The sequence below is a fragment of the Coenobita brevimanus genome, chromosome 21 (genome assembly GCF_032717465.1).
Source record: "Coenobita brevimanus isolate Jiangsu-jjx chromosome 21, ASM3271746v2, whole genome shotgun sequence".
Classification (NCBI taxonomy): Eukaryota; Metazoa; Arthropoda; class Malacostraca; order Decapoda; family Coenobitidae; genus Coenobita; species Coenobita brevimanus.
The window spans coordinates 14,950,830-14,967,148 of NC_136974.1; the positions used below are offsets into that span (position 1 = coordinate 14,950,830).

The following is a 16,319-nucleotide window of genomic DNA, read 5'->3' on the forward strand; positions in this document are numbered from 1 at the left end:
ATGCGACTGAGTGGCGCTGTGGCGGGAGAAATTTAAACAAAACATCACGTGACACCTGAAGCGTTTTGAATTGGGCGGCATCACGATCACGTCACGATAGCGGGCGGGGAAGGCTACTTGATCAGAAGTTTTCATTGGCTATCATCATCATGGGAATGTCCAGTATGACCGTGCTGGACCAGGGGTGATCGTGCTAGAGTGGAACTCTGCGGATTTCGTCCACTTCTCGGAGCTCTGTGTGTGTTATGCTAACACACTCGTGTTGCAGTAATTAAATCGTATTAAATAATACTAATTATTTGCTCTCCGTGCTGGACCTGAATCGTGCTGGACTAACGCATGTTGGACGCGAGGGTACTGTATACACACACACACACACACACACACACACACACACACACACACACACACACACGCGTGCATAGATATATATATATATATATATTTTATATATATGAGTGATCTCTTTAATATCCTTATGCCCTGTAACCAGACACCTCAATGTCCGGACATATTGGGCCCAGGCCTTCGGAATCCCCCCAAAAAATAAATAAATAAAAAATAAAATAAAAAATCTGAATTTTTTTTTCAACCGTAATTTGAACTTGGTGCGCAGCACTGACCAGCTGTGTTTACGCGCAGCCCCTTGCCTCCCCTCCCCAGTTACCGCCTAACTATCATCCTGACTAGATGCTCATCACAATGGATGCTGTACATGCTCGTTTTTGTGAATAAACAGTGAATAAACTGCAATAATTCGCCACTAGACCACATGGGAATTTACAGTGTTGTGCAGTGTTAAGAAATTAGAATTCAGAGTGTAAAGGATAAGTTCAGAGTGCAATCTGGCAATTGCAATTGGCATGGCGCAAGTAAGAAGAGAATAAGCAGTGTTAAACATTTATAATTCACAGTGCAAAAGATTAAGTGCAGCACAACACTGGGTTACTGTACATGCTTCAAGAGCATTTTCACCACTGCCACAGCCTTAGAGGAGGTGGGTTAATCTTTGTAACGGCCACCAACATGTCGTAATTCCTCAATCTCTGGGTCCTTTTCATTTATTTCATGCTTTCTGTCCCGTATTTGTCTGAACAGGGTCTTAAATAGATGCTACACATGTCCAGTAGAGAGTTACAGTGAGTCTTTGATATACGAATGGGATAAGGACAAAAAAAAAAAAAAAAAAAACTTTCGTAATTCGAAATTTCATATATCAGAACGATTTTCCCCACTGAAATAGACAGAAATGGGGGGATGTGTCCCACAACCCCCTCGGACCCCCAACCTAAACTTTACCCCCCCCCCCATTTTGAAGTAAGCAATATCTGTATGCAATTGTAGAGAAGGATGTGGTCATTTTCTTGTACATCTCCTTTTTCTTCATCACAGTCCCAACGGTGGAAGCTGCTAGGCCTAAAACACGCCCAATCTCTGAGACTCCCTGCCCCTCCTCGTGGCGTCTTATAATTTCCAATATCCTTTCCAGAGTTAGAGTACGGTGCTGCTGCTTCTTTGAGGGGCTCCCCCGATGCTGAAGATGATGCAGGGCGCTTGGGAGGCATGGCAAAACAATACGAAAAGGTGAAGAGCTCCGAAAATATCCTCACGTACAATGAAGCTGCGAGGACAGGAGGGACGTGGACACAACTGAGAAGTGCGAAAAATTTGTTTACCACAGAGGGGTTAGTTCGTTTTCTCTCGGCCAGCAAGCGTGGCACTGTGCACCACACCAATTTTGAATTTTTCATACAGTATTCCATTAACCCCTTCATAGCTGTCGGTCTCGAACAACACTTTACTGTTTCAGTGGCAGTGACATTGAGTTAGGCAAGCTATAAAAAACTGCGAACGATTATGGAAAGGGAACGAAGGTCACTGGTGTGTTTACATGACCTTACTCTATCATCCCAAGCAGTCAGGTGTTCACTTCACTCTAGATGTATTCACTGATGTTTACATGCTAATGTTACATGCGCTCTAATTTTGAGTAAGTTTCTTTCAGCAAGAGAACATAAATTACCACCCTCAAAATAGCCAAAAAAATACAAAAGAAAAAGTAGAGGAATATGAACTGAATTAGTAAGGTCTTTAGGCTGTGTGCTTACACGAAAGATTATGGGTTTCACAATTTTAGGAGATGATATGGAACAAAATGACTGCTAATAAGCAAAAAAAATTACCCTTTCGTCCCACATGTTCTCATAGGTTAGAATTCAGTTCCACATTCTTCACTCAGTATCGCTCTTCTCAATATATTTCGGACCGACTAAGCACAGTTATTTTTGGTCCTTCTAAGTTAGTGTATATTTACTGCTCATTCTTTTGTTCGTTCTTATGTGTATGTGTAAATGAGAGAGGACTGATACAAACAATAATGTATTCCATTATCACTCTCATAGCTACCAGCCTTGAACAACACCTTACTGTACCGATGTCAGTGACATTGAGTTAAGGCGAGCTATAAAAAACTGTGTGCAATTATTGGAAGGGAACGAACATCACTGGTGTGTTAACACAACCCTACTCTACCATCCCAAGCAGTCAGGCGTTCACAGTTCACTTCATCCCAGATGTTTTCGCTGATGTATACATGCTAATGTAGCATGCATCCTAATTTTATTCATTCTTTCATGAATCATAACAAATCACAGGATGGGTTTAAAAGCCAGGCATGCCAGACAAGTCTTTTCACATATGTTTCATTCATTCATTCATTCATTGCCAGATGCCATGTATCCCAAATGGGGTGGCCAACGGCTTAGAGTTAATTGTTTTACAGGGAGGGGCACTAATCCTCCACCAACCCCACTTGACACGTAGGGATGCCAACAGCATCTGGTGTTCCCAGGCGGTCACCCATCCAAGTACTAACCAGACCCAACGTTGCTTAACTTCGCTGATCGGACGGGAAGCGGTGTACTCAAAATTGATTTCAGAACTTTGAAAAAATGGTCCCGAGACCAACCACGGAAGCACGCAAATTTCTGAACCCACAGCCACCGAGGGGGCTAAACATACGCTTTACTTTAAGCAATAAAAGCACCTTACCAAACCAGTTCTTCCTGATAGTCTGCTATATTTTTCTGATTATTTCTGGGCTGGTAAATAAACGTTTCTTGTTAAATCTGTTTCCCCATCATTTTTAGCTGTTTTGGTGTGACAACTCTTTGTTTATTTCATTAATATAATGGCGGAAAGGACTGTTCTTCCCGAAGTGTTTAATTAAACCTGGCCTAACCGAGCATATCTGTACCTAATTATTTAACCTAAACTAACCTCCAGTTGGGAAACTGGGAAAAGATATCCACCTTTGAGCATGTTGAGCTTCTTCCACTGAGCTGGAAACTATCGTAAAGTGACGATAATAACAGGGAGGAAATTTTTCAGCAAGAAAAAGTAATTTGCCAAACTGAAAGTTGTCAGAAAATTACAGAACAAGCTGGAGGATTATGAACTGAATTGGTACGGTCTTTCTGCTGCTTCAAGTATACATTTACCGGTAAATAAATCAATCTAACAGTGCTTGTGTTTTGTTTCCGCCGGATTAATCGTGACTTTGGACTATTCAAGCACCCCTTCACACCACATAGTCTGGATAATCGGGCTATCTCTGTATTTCCTATTGTATCAATTTTTGTATCATCGACATAGATATTTTCGTATTGTGGAATCTGTCCTATATTCATCACTTTCATACCACTGAAAATTCGTACTTCGAAGACTCACTGTATGTAGATGGTTTTCTGACTTAGGCTGCGTTAGAGTCCATAAGTACCAATCCAAGAGGCAAGGTCCCAGTATCCGGATGATCCCACTTCCCAGACATGCCTTTCGCTGTATTACATCGGACATTGGAGACAATACTGTATATAGGAGGTGCTACCCAAAAGCTCCAGTAATTTGAATACTGTAGGAAAATAAGTTACCTACCTCCTAGTTCTCCCTGTTGACTTTGAAGTAGTCCCTTTGGGCACGTATACAGTGGTCCCAGTGTTTTTTCCACGACTCTATGCATCCCTGGAAGGCTTCAGGCATGATGGTCTTGAGCACCTCCTGCGATTCTGTCTGGATCTCCTCAATAGAGTCAAATCAACACCCTTTCAGTCGTAACTTCAGCTTGGGAAACAGGAAAAAGTCACAGGGGGCAAGGTCAGACGAATAGGATGGGTGGGGAATGACTACCTTGTTAGTGGAAGCCAGGAACTGCCGGACAACAATTGATGGGCGGGCGGGGGTGCTGTCATGATGCAGGACCCAAACCTTGTTCTTCCACTGTTCTGGACATTTGCTGCGGATGTTCTCCCTCAGATGCTGCAAAACTCCACAGTAAAACTTTCCGCTGACAGATTGACCGGGTAGGATTGATTTCTTTGTGAACGATCCCTTAGATATCCAAGAAAATGATCAACATTGACTTGACACTGCTGAGAACTTGACACGCTTTTCTCGGCCTCAGTGAATTAGGAGACTTCCATTCCGATGACTGCCGCTTTGTCTCCATGTCATAACCATAAACCCATAAATCATCATCAGTTATGACCTTGGAGATGAAGGTGGCATCATCTCTGACCTGATTCTTGAGCTCCCTGCAAACTAAAATGTGATGTGCCTTCTGCTCATCACTCAGCAGTCTTGGCACAAATTTTGCAGTGATGCATATCATGCCTAACACATCCGACAAAATGTGTTGCACGCCCCCGTACAACAATCCAACGATATCACAAACATCATGGATAGTTTATCTACGATCTGCAAGGTTAGCCTGACAAACATTTCCGATGTTTTCTGGTGTTGTTGCCGTTGACGGTCGTCCAGAACAGTCATCGTCTTTGACAGACATCGTCCTTCCTTGAACTGCTTGTACCAGAAAAATGTTCTGCTTTGGGACATGGCATTGTTACCAAAGGCTTGCTGAAGCACCTGCTGAGTTTCTGCAGCCATCTTGTTGATCCTGAAGCAGAACTTGATGCAGGTTCTTTGTTCCGTTAGGTCCGCCATTGCAAAACTGACAAAGTACCTACACACCATGTTACAATAGTAAGCATAGCTCAACAACATGCCCGCTCCCAGACATGGATGGGGCCACACTGAAACACAAGGGGTGCTGCTGACTCCTCCTAGCGGCAAAAGGCAAACCTGCAAACAGTTGGCTCCCTCTGTTCAAATTACTGGAACTTTCCAGTAGCACCTCGTGTGTATATACCTGTATGTGTATATACTGTATATATATATATATATATATATATATATATATAGAGTAGTAGTAGTAGTAGTTCCATAGCCAGTCCGGCTGAACAGCCACGAGCCCCTTATGGAGACCATGGCCGAAACCAGGTTTTCCCACACAGCTCTCAAAGAGTGTATGTTGTGTTGTTGGCGTAGGTGATTGTGGGCAATGCAGTCTTCCATAATGTGCTTAATAATATGGGGTGCTGTGTTACATCCTGGACAGGCATCAGTGATGGAGTCATCCAGCCTCTTCTGGTAACTTAAGAGGGCTGGATGGTGCCCACATCTCAGCCTGGCCAGGTGGACCCTGTCCTCATGAGAGAGATAGGATTCAGAAGGGTGGATGTAAGGAGACCGTGGATGCAGGCATGTGTTGTCTTTAAGTGACTGAATGGAGCGGCGAGTTATCTAAGTGTGGATATGCTTCTGGAAGCTGGTCTGAGGTGGGCGAGGGGGGAGAGATGACACTATTTGTGTATGATATCGTGTGCTGGGTGTTGTTTTGATGTTCCTTGGTGTGGGTGGATGTGTTCCCATGTAATGTAGTGGATGTTGTGGGTCTGTGGAGGCTGCACCAAGAATCTGGGTGTCTCTCATCCTTGACTTTGAGGATTTTGGTTTCTTGATGTAGGTGATTTTTTTTTTTTTTTTTTTTTTTTTTTTTTTTTTTTTTTGAGGAAAAAGGAACCAAAGGCTGCAAGCCCACAAAGTTGTTCCCTCCAAGAGAAAAACAAAATACAAAAGAAAGCCAAATTCAAGATTCGATCATTTCGAGATGCCTGGACACATTGCATTTGAAAGACGAGATCATGCGAAGCAGGAAATACAGACAGAGGGAGACAGTTCCAGAGTTGACCTGTTGCATAAATGAAGGACTGGGAGCAATAGTTAACTCTTGCATTAGACAGCTGGACAGAAATGGGATGAGAGTTTGCTGCTAGACGGGTGCTATGTGCCCGTTGTCGATGTGGAGAAATGCATGCAGACAGTTCAGAGGAGCAGTGACCAATGAAGTAGCAACAGAAAAGAGATAAAGATGCAACAGTGCAGTGAAGAGACAGAGGTTGAAGGGAGTCAGTAAGAGGAGGAGAGTTAATGAGACGAAAAGCCTTCGATTCCACCCTAATGAGAAGAGTTGTATGTGGGGACCCTCCCCACACATGAGAATTGTCCTCTACACAGGGGTAGATAAAACCCCTGTATAGAGTCAACAATTGTGCAGGGGTAAAGAAGGAACAGAGTCAGCTTAGCACACCTAATATCTTGGAAGCACATTTTACAAGAGATGTAATATGATCTTTCCAAGATAAGTCCCGAGTAAATGAAACCCCAAGCATTTTCAAGGATGATGCAGGATTAAGCTGAATATTATTAAACATTAGTGGGTATACCTGTGAAAGATTCTGTCGGGTTGATAGATGTAAAAACTGAGTCTTTGATGCATTAAAAACAACAAGATTAAAGTCACCCCAGTTAGAGATACGAGCCAAGTCAGACAGGTGTGCCATAGCCTCATCCCTTGTTTGCTGAAGTAACTGCTGGGATGGATATTGTGGGAACCGAATGGAAAGGTGAAGGGTGGGTTCATCAGCGGATGAGTGGATAGGGTTAGATGTACAGCTTAGGTCATTGATGAATAAAAGGAAGAGAGTTGGTGATAGGACAGAGCCCAGACGAACACCACTGTTAATGGATCTAGGAGAAGAACGATGGCCGTCTACAGCAGTAGCTATGGAATGACCAGAAAGGAAGCCAGAGATGAAAGCACAAATAGAAGGATTGAAACTGTAAGAGGGCAGTTTGGAAATTAAAGATTTATGCCAGACTCGATCGAAAGCCTTTGAGATGTCAAGTGCAATGGCAAAGCTTTCGCCAAAGTCCTGAAAGGAGGATGACCATGAGTCTGAAAGGTAGGTGAGAAGATCGCCAGTGGAGCATCCCTGATGGAACCCATACAGACGATCAGAAAGAAGGTTGTGAGAGGAAAGATACTTTAAAATTTCTCTATTAGGAATTGACTCAAAAACTTTTGAGATACAGGATGTTAAAGCAATTGGACGATAGTTAGAGGGTTGGGAATGGTCATCCTTCTTTGGGACAGGTTGAATGAGAGCAAACTTCCAGCAAGAAGGAAAGGTATAAGTTGACAGACAAAGGTGAAAGAGACTGCCTAGGCGGGGTGTAAGCACAGAAGCACAGTTCTTGAGAACAACAGGAGGGACCCCATCAGGCCCATATGCCTTATTAGTACTGAAGCCTGTGATGGCAGAAAATACACCAGCTGAAGAAGTTTTAATGTCAGCCATGAGGAAGTCAGAGGGGGGAAGTGATGGAGGAACAGCACCGGAATCGTCTAAGGTAGAATGGGAGGAGAAAGTCTGAGCAAAGAGATCTGCTTTATCAGTAGAAGAAATAGCTACAGAGCAATCAGAGTAGAAAAGAGGAGGGAAGGATGATGAGGTAAAGTTGTTAGAAAGGTTTTTGGCAAGGTGCCGGAAGAAGCGGGAAGAATTCGAGTTGGAGAGTAGAGAGCATTTAGTACGGATGAAATTATTTTAAGCAGAGCAAAGAACATACTTAGCACGATTCCGGAGAGAAACGTATGAAAGATGTGATTCAGGGGTGGGTTGGCTCTGGTACCTTTTATAGGGCCTCTCCTTGTTGCAGACAGCATTAGAACAAGTGTGATTAAACCAAGGCTTTCTTGCATTAGTCAAAGGATATGAGAAAGGAATGTATGCTTCCATACCTGAGAGAATAGCCTCCGTAATGCGCAAGGCACACTCAGATGGCTCCTGGCCATGGAAGCAATAATCATGCCAGGGAAAATCAAAGAAGTACTGTCTGAGGGCCTCCCAATCTGCAGCTCCAAAAGTGTCACAGACGATGTTTCTTTGGAGGGTCCACGGGCTGTACCGGAGTGATAGGACAGGTTAAGGTGATAAGGTTGTGATCGGAGGAGCCCAATGGAGAGAAAAGATTAACAGTGTAAGCAGGAGGATTAGTTGTAAGGAAGAGGTCAAGTATGTTGGAGCTCTCTCCAAGGCGGTCAGGGTTACGGGTAGGATGCTGTACAAGCTGCTCTAGGTCATTAACCCCTACACTGCTGGGTTGTTTTGGTGTTCCTTGCGTGTCCTGCTAGGATATTCGCGCTCTAGCAGACTTTATAAAAATATTTGCCAAAAATCAGTTATTTGTCCTAGAATATTTTAATTACATATGCATATGGCACATACCTTCAGCTTTCTCCTGGGATGTTTGTTGAGCCTTTGTCAAGTACTGTAGGACTTGTGGAGACGTCTGAAGTTGGATAATGAAGTCTCCACTTTACACTTCCCGACACCCCGTAATATAATTACCACAGCCTGATATTATCACTAGAAACACTATTCTATGATTTTCAAATAGTTTGGAATTCATACTCCTAAAAAAAACCCACTATGAAAGCAATGAAAATTATGAGCGCGTACGAGCTTCCCACCTGCGCTCGTTCCCAGCTGGTATTCTGTCATTTATTATTCATAAAAAAACTCACACTTTATATTCCTATTACTATATAATACTTATATATATCTGCAGTCCTTATCCATTAGTTTCCTTCAGTAATAGTAGTTTATTGTCACTGTAGGATTCAATTTCTCTTTCAGTAAAATACATAGAGAGCCAAGGTTTCATTTTCACTGTCGTAACTTCAAGTATTTGTACTCATATTCTTATATTACTAATTATTTACATTTCTATTTACATTTTCTATTGTATTTTCAATATTTACATTTCTATTTTACTTACACTATGTTATACACTGTCACTTGCAGTAATTTATAAAACTATATTACACTGTTCCATCATATTTACATCCATTGCTTTCACATGGTATTTACACATTTTTTACACATTACAGTATTTACATTTTCCACTTGCAGTTTTAGAACTGCTTCAGGCTGTGGTAATCAAAAAAGCAGGTAACGCAGAGGGGAACCTGGCACTCAGCGCACTGCCAAGAGGTGCGTTTGTGCTGAGGTGTGCATCGGGTGGCGCAGAGGGGAACCTGGCACTCAGCGCACTGCCAAGAGGTGCGTTTGTGCTGAGGTGTGCATCAGGTGGTATGTGTACACACCTGGCACCTGTGGATCGTAGCCTTCCTCTTGGTTGTGGAAGGCATTTGCACCAGTCTGTGACGATCCATGTACACCCTCTGCTCAAGTCTGTCGGGAAGTCTTACAGCATGGCGCCTTGGAGCTGCTGCTGTCACCCTACCATATTTCTCAAGCAGCTGCTGAACACAAGTCCTGGCAAACAACCTCAGGGAGAAGGACTTGGGTGGCTTTCCCTTCATCTTGTACAGGATGAAGGCGTTAAGCATCATTATGTCAATGAGATGCAGAAAAACTTTCCTGTACCACCTAGTATTCTTCCTGAGGTAGACAATTTCTCCAATCATCATGTCGGACTTGTCCACCAGCAGCATGTTGATATTATAGTCTATGATGTCATTAGGTTTCCTCAAAGGTTCGTCTGTCCTACAGTCGACCTTCCCACTATCTTTCAGTTCCCCCTTGTGTACGGTGGTGAGCATGTGCATGACCCTCTTGTCATGCCACCGTATTGCCAGTATCTTCTCAGACTTGCGTAGGTGCACATCTCGTCGCTGCGAGTTTCCTGCCTTTGGGAATTTGGGGAAGTTGGCATGATTGCTCTTCACAGTGCCGAAGGAGCCGATGCCATGCTCTGAAAGGTATTTAGCAAGTTTCGGTGCTGTATGGTAGTTGTCAGTGTACAGCACATGATTCCCACCAAAATACCTTTCAAGCAGCACTTTCACTACACAGCCTGAGAAGTCAAGGGGGTGTGTTTTGTCCAGATCGACAGTGCTGGCTGAATAGATGATGAAGTCAAGGATGTACCCCATCTTACAGTTGCACAGTACAAAGAACTTGATTCCAAAGCAATGGCATTTGGTTGGAATGTACTGTACAAACCTAAGACGTCCTCTGAACAAAACCAAGGATTCGTCTATGACAGCCTTCTGAAAGGGATGGAAGAATTACATAAACTTATCCTTCATTCTGCTCAGAATCTCCCGGATCTTCCAGAGTGGGTCAGTCTGGGAAGGTACATCGTTGTTGGCAAAGTGCAGGTTTCCCATGATATTCCAGATGCGATCTCTGACCATGTACTTATTGAAGGTGGGTGAGGGTCCATGGACCAGTATTCTTCCAACTCATGCTTCTTTGAATGTGGCATGAGAAGCATGAGGGTGAAGAACACATACAGCTCCTGCACTCCCAGCATGGTCCACTGTTGCATCTTCGCTGCACCTGCACCACTTGCAGCACATTGTGATTCATACCTGTTTGTCTCATCACATATGTGCTGCATGACTTCATCATCGAGGAAGGCCAAAAGGAAGTCCACACACTCAGCATCCTCGTCAAGAGTGAAGGGAGGCTGTATCCCTGAGGAACTCTCGTCAAAATGAAGATGTTCAGGGACGAAATCGGAACCTTCCGTCCACACGAAGGCGTCCAGGATTCCCTGTCGTGGCGGTGTAGGGTGGGTGAGGGTGGAGGGTGGCTGTGAGGCAGACTGGGCTGTTTCAATGTCACTCTCACTGACCCTAGGTTGCCGTGTAGCACTAGCAGCCCTTACTCTACTTGCTCCTCTACTTTTATGTGTCAGGGATTTACCTCTTCCCCTACAGCCTGCCTTCACTGTAGGTGCTGGTGGAGACTCTGACGATGGAGATTCAGGAGAAAATTCCGCTGATGATGAGGAAGAAATTAGTGAAGTGGGGCTAAAGGAACGGGGATGTGATTCACCTCGGGACTCATGGCGGGCTGGGTCACGCGGGCTATTGTTCTGGGGCTAACCCGCCGCCTTCTCACTCGCTTCCCAAATTCCTTCCCTTGCTGTGCTAAGGGCTCCTTTCCCTTGGAGCCAGGGATAACCTGGGACACTGAAGCACTCGTACTAGGAGTTTCTGTCACGACTTCCTCCCCAGGCTCATCACATGATTCACCCGAAGGATCAAAGTCACTAACCATCATTATCATTGATAATTCTGCCAGTTTACGTTCCACTCCTGAGTCACTTAGTCCTTTACTGCTTCCCACACGAGTTTTTCTAGGGGTAGAGGTCACAGGGCCCTTTGCAATGGGCGCAGAAGTGGTGGAAATGGCAGGGCGCGAGTGCGACATAGTTTCACCTTAGAGGACAACAAGGAACTGAATGATGTGGCATATATGGGCAGGCAAGGATTGACAATGTCAATAGGGTGACAGCTGCTAATTTACAAGCTACGAAATGATTGGAAGGAAATCTCGACAACATATAAAAAAATAGGTAGATCCAGGTGAATGTAAATATCACTTAGGCTTCTCTCTTCCTTTCTTATATACATTTTTATTACGAGAATAGATTATATGGCATATTTCAAGGGGAAATTACTGAGGGAAATTAGCGAATGTGCGCACGTGAGGTGTTGTCAGGTGATAATTAGCCAATTCCAGGTGTAAGGCACTATCACTTACCTTATTTCTTTTTTGTATATATTATTTTGTATAAGAATAGGGTGTAGGGCTTATTTCAATGGACGAAATCAGTGGAAAACTCCGGGGAAGATTTGCTTAGCGCAGCGTGGCCGGGCAGGCGAAAGGAGAGGGTAATGGAGGGGAGGTAGGGAGGGGAGTCAAGAACAGGGAAAAATGGCTAAATTGTCAACAATGGATGCGAGTACAGATGACATTAGGAGTGCTGACTATTGTTAGACTTTGGCAGTACTGATAGATGATACAAGCCACCACTTGTAAGCCCGGGAGAAATCAAAATAACACCGAATCACAAAAGTGATGCCCCGCGGTATGATCCATTGCGCCCAAGCGTCATAAAGGTGATGCCCTGCAGTTAAGGGGTTAAGGACAGAAAAGATATAGACTTCTTCAGCAGAACATTCACTAAAAGAAGAGGAGAGCCAAAGGTGGTGGCAAACATTGAAATCCCCTAGAATGGAGATTTCAGAGAAAGGAGAAATGGATAGAATGCGTTCCATCGTAGAAGTAAGATAGTCAAAGAATTTTTGATAGTCAGTAGAATTAGGAGATAAGTACACAGTGCAGATATATTTAGTCAGAGAATGACTGGAAAGCCAAAGCCAGAGTGTAGAGAATTCAGACGAATCAAGTTCAGGAACATGAGAGCAAGATAAGTCGTTGCATATATACACACACCACGGCCACCTTTGGCTTTGAAATGAGTATACAGAAAGCAAGAGGATACAGAAAAGGGTCTGTTGTCAGTTGCCTGAGACAGCTAAGTCTCAGTTAGAAAAAGGTGAGGTTTAGAGAAGGAGAGGTGGTGCTCAACAGAGCGAAAGTTAGAGGAAAGGCCGCGAATGTTGCAGAAATGAAGAAGAAGTGAGTCAGACAGTGGTTCCAGGCAGCTCGAGTCGTCACCGGGAGAAGGGCGGAAGGTGGGGGCATTTATGGTCTCCCCCCCTGGGGACTCTGAGGACACGTGTTGTGGTGCCATGATTTTTTTTTATTTTGGAAAAGGAAGTGTGGTGTGTACTGTGCATGTAGTAGGTATCCAGCCTGTTATTATTTTTAGGGCCTTGTTCTGTATGGTCTGTAAAGTGTTGTGGTGTGTTTTGGTAAGGTTAGGAGCCCAGGCAGGGCTTGCATAATTCATCACTGAACGTATGTATTGTTTGTATACTGTGGTGGTGGTTTCTTTGTTGTGTCCAAATGTTGTGTGGGTAAGTGACCTCAAGACACTGAGTCTTGGTATTATTTTCTTAATGTCTGTGATGTGTATATATAGTGTATATACTGCATATATATATATATGCAAATTATGGCGCCTGGTGGTTTAGTGGGTAATTACGACACTCTAGTCGGACTGAGCCAGTGAAGGTTTATATCCAAGGGGTGGTTGGGGTTTACTGCTCATATATCAGGGATGAGTGAAGCTGGTCACTCTCATCTTAAATGTCAGGACCAACTTGCCTAGCCCCGGGCTCCTATGCTCCTCATGGGGCAACGTAGGACTGGATGATGAATGAATGAATATATATATATACCTATTTATATATATATATATATATATATATATATATATATACCTATTTATATATATATATATATATATATATATATATATATATACTGGGAGAACCAATCAAAAGCATGCCCAATGAAATGGGTCACACACTCATTCACATACTTATCAAAAACAAAAGCTGCTTGTACACAACTTTTGTGCTTTTTTTTTTTTTCTTTCTTTTTTCTTTTTGTCTTTGTCTTTGGGCATAATTGCATCTGATGTAACTATGGTTACAGGCAGATGTATCTCAGTTCCTAGATATCTGAGTAATCTGAAAACCTGAACAAATACGGAAGTCCTAGGCAGATGCAGAACCATATGGGGCTTCACTAGTGATACACCATATGGGATTTCACTAAAGTGATACACCAAGTGGAGCTTTGCTCAAGTTAAGCACCTTGCATAGGAAAATCCACTGGGAGCTAAAGTGAAGCTGCAGAAAAGACTTTGTTAGAGCAAAGCATTTGCATGTGAAAAATCTTTAGGGTGTGACTGACTAATGGGGTCCTCCTAGAGATGCTTCCACATTTAAAAACACTCCTAGCCCAGTATGGAGTAATGGAATCTCAGTCCTATGTCAGCAGTGAAAGGGTTAATTTCGAGAATCTTTATGCATTTCTGAATAACTGGTGTAGCTAGGTTGTGAACTTGTAGTACCATGCAGTTATAGCAATAGTTTTGGCACACAGGGAATGGATAAGGTAATCAATTTACAAAATATGACTTATCAATATGATGCTCTGAACTTCAAAGTGCAATATAAACAGCAAATCAAGATATCTATTCATTCACAATTCGTAATCATGTTTACACTGGAAGTTATCAACAAGATGCTGTATATCAATTAACTGTGAAACATCACAACATTCAAAAACATTACTTTGATGGAAGGAACTACACTGAACTTAAACTGTGTTATTCATACCTGCATTTACTTGCCTTCATAAATAATTGTACAAGACTTAATTATTGATAAATTATGCTATAATGCATTCCAAACTATAAGGGCTATTTGTATATCAAAACATAATGGAGAGAAGTGAAACAGTGAATGAAACTGAAAAAATTACTTCCTCCAAAGTTACACTGTACCTGGAAAAAAAAAAAAAAAAAAAAAAAAAAAAAAAAAAAAAAGTAAGCTCATCATCATATTGTACGTACTGGAAAATTAATCACTAAATTACGCCAACAGACAGTACTTCAGTTTCATAATGATAATTTACTATAATAATAATAAAAAAAAAAAAAATTGGATGCTGGGCACCATACTTCATAGCATACACATGAAATGATAAAACATGCCACTGCCATTATGCACAACAAGCAAAGTAGAAAAAACCATAAAACACTCAAATACTGTATTACATTATTAGCCAGCACTACCATATGTCTGTAAACACAATGCAGATACAGCATTACATACAGTGCTCACAATGGCCTAAATGATGGAAAACATTAGAGCATATTATGCACAGCAATACTGCTATGCTTACCACATATCAATGAACTAAATCTTGAAAATGGAAACTGAAAAGAATATACATAAATCAATGATCATACATGCAGAATTGTGATAGATGAAGATGAAAACAAAGAAGAGAAGGATGAGTACAAAAGACTGGAAAAAAAAATTAGGGTAATAACAGAGTGGAAGAGTGATACAAGTATGATCTACATACAACTTACTCTGGCAAAAAAAAAAAAAAAAAAAAGGGGGGGGGAGGATAATAGTAAAAAGAAAAAAAATCCACTAATATTTACTGTACAAAGAATATCTGCTACTGCAGCAATCAATATATAAAGTACAACTCCATATAACTAAATCAATATACAGTATATTACACTATAGTGGGCAAGTTCACCTCCTCTGATAATACTTTAGATACATAGTACAACATTCAAAACGTACTATTAAAATGTCACTGAATAATAAATTTAAAACATGAAAATTTTCAGCTGTTTTTGTAACCCTTCAGCAATTTAATCTAATCAATATATATTTTCAATACTGTATATTCTTGCTATCTACACACAATTTCATTCAGGTTAATAGAGAATTTTCAGGCTGGAGGGGTTAGATATAGCCTTCACTGACCACTTCACAATAAAAGTTCTTTATGCCGAATCGTATCATTCTGGAGGTAGCAAGGGAAAAAAAAGTCATTGGTCTGAAGTGTCGAAGCTTCCAGAAAAAGAAAAAAAAAGTTCCATGGTCAACTCCTGGTCAGTTTCTTAACCCTTTTGCATGACTTTTTTTTTTTTTTTTTTTTTTTTTTTTTAAACAGTACATTCTTTCTACATTCACACATCTTAATTTAGCTTAGGAGAGGCTTTTCAAACTGAATGAGTTACAGTTTTCATTAACCCCTTCAAAATGACAACACCTATTTATTGTCATGGCGCAGTCCATGACATATCCAATGACACCTATTTATTGTCATAACTCTATGTCATACTTGGACTACCTACTCCACAATGTCATATTAGATGCCAGAGCCTACCGAAGGAGGACAATTATCACATAAGCTCATTTCAACTTCGTCCATCTAGATCGTATCAGCCAATCCTTTTAAAAAGAAATGGCTTCCAGGAAGCATATGCCACAGTTATTTTTCTCTAACTTATTTACTTTTTAATTTAATCCTCCATACTCTCAACTCTCTCACTATTTTAATAAACCAAAGTAATGCGGCCCAAATCACACCCATTTCTCCTTGCTCCCTGCTCTCCTCCTTTCCCTGTCTCTATATGATGTACTTACCGCTATTAAAACAATTACTGAACTAAACAACTTTGTTACAACTGTCTCCCTTTCTTGCCAGTCAGTGACAAATAGTAGACAAATATACTGGAGTCTGGCATGTATGTTAATCTCAAAAACAAATGTGGCAGGCCTCCTAAAAGAAGTGTCTGGTACTAGCAAGAATAAAATGTTTAAAGATGCCATTTTACTGAACAAGCTATGTGGAAGCTTGGCATCATATTAC

At 41.8% G+C, this 16,319-nt stretch overlaps 1 pseudogene; it reads right to left on the minus strand.

Annotated features, from left to right (window-relative positions):
- Nucleotides 1–2,826: 2,826 nt before the first annotated feature.
- On the minus strand, nucleotides 2,827–2,948 carry LOC145392281 (5S ribosomal RNA; annotated as a pseudogene).
- Nucleotides 2,949–16,319: the final 13,371 nt, after the last annotated feature.